Source organism: Mycetomoellerius zeteki, unplaced genomic scaffold, assembly GCF_001594055.1.
Source record: "Mycetomoellerius zeteki isolate Tzet28-1 unplaced genomic scaffold, Tzet1.0 scaffold119, whole genome shotgun sequence".
Classification (NCBI taxonomy): domain Eukaryota; kingdom Metazoa; phylum Arthropoda; class Insecta; order Hymenoptera; family Formicidae; genus Mycetomoellerius; species Mycetomoellerius zeteki.
Genome location: NW_017256116.1, coordinates 636,230 through 637,458, shown reverse-complemented (window position 1 = coordinate 637,458; position 1,229 = coordinate 636,230). Strand labels below are relative to the sequence as shown.

Here is a 1,229-nt window from a genome sequence, read left to right as displayed (position 1 = left end):
CCCACGCAACTCCCACGTTTGACACTTTAACATGTGTAACGGTGGGGAGGGGGGAGTGAGGGATCTCGGCTGTCGAGGATTCTTTCTCTTTCTTACGCGTGTGAAAAGTTAAAAAAAAATGGAGCGGTTTCTGGAGCTGAGTTTCCGTCGCGCGAGGAGAGGCGAGGAGGCTCTCGGAGCGTTTCTTTTTGTCGCTCGCACGCACGGATTCCTCGTGAGAAGCAGAGAGCAAGGAGAAGAGGGCCCTCCCCTTCTCGCCGCGCGTGCCCTCCTGCTTCGACGAATTCCGGAATTAGTACGTGCCTTCGACGTCACGCTTCTCCTCGGGGACACTCGCTACGTGCGGGTCCTCCTCGTTCACCTCCGTCACGCGGCGTTCCCGTTAGACGATTTCGTCGAATATTCCGTCACGTGCGATGAGAGCTACTCGTGTGTAATTGTTATCTGGAGATTCGCATTCGCTATCTTTCCGAGAACCGCGAGTGTAGGAAAACTCGCTCCAGGCTGCACTTCTCGACAGCCTTTCTCTCTTCCTCCGCTCTGCTTCGCACATCTGTATTTGTCGATACCTAGAATACTGACAGTCTTCTGAATAAAGAAAGTAGAAACGTAGAAACTCATTGCGATAAGTATTTTTTTTTAAACTGGTGATGAAACTTTTAAACGGTAGCGAGGAATTTTAAGTGCTTTAAAATTCCGAAGAGAAATGTTTAAAAGGACATGTGCGCTAACCCAAAATGTTGGAGCACGTGCTTCGTTAGTGCATACTATCGCATCTGTGCTTTGCTTATTGTCAGTATTTTAGAGCCTAAGTCATCTCATCTGCGATGTCAATTTTGTAAACAGTGTAAACCGTGACGAGATAGTTTTCAGAATCTTTATAATCCGTATATTCGATTGTACGTGCGTGTCTAATTCAAAAATGTACAAAGAAAATTCTGGAAACTACAATCACACGCGTGTGTACAAAATAGCATTAGTTTTCATGTGCTTAGAGAAAAGGGAGTAATTATTTTACTTAATAATTCAGTCTTGTGGATTTAAATAATTTAATAACTCTCCTCTCTCTCGATCCTCGTTCCGAGGGAATGCCTGAAGGGGTTAAGGCTCGGAATATGGCGAATGAGCGAGCGAGCGAGCGAGCGAATCCTCGCCATTCCGTGTTGTCTCTCCAAAGGGGGAAGCAGAGAGCGAGAGAGAGAAACAGAGTAAAAAAAAAGAGAGACAGA

The 1,229-nt window shown here is 46.1% G+C and overlaps 1 protein-coding gene across 2 annotated transcripts in view; it reads left to right on the top strand.

The window, feature by feature from the left end:
* NAT1 (N-acetyltransferase 1) overlaps window positions 1-1,229 on the top strand; it is a 13,704-nt gene that overhangs the window by 625 nt on the left and 11,850 nt on the right. The gene's annotated exons all lie outside the window — the stretch shown is intronic.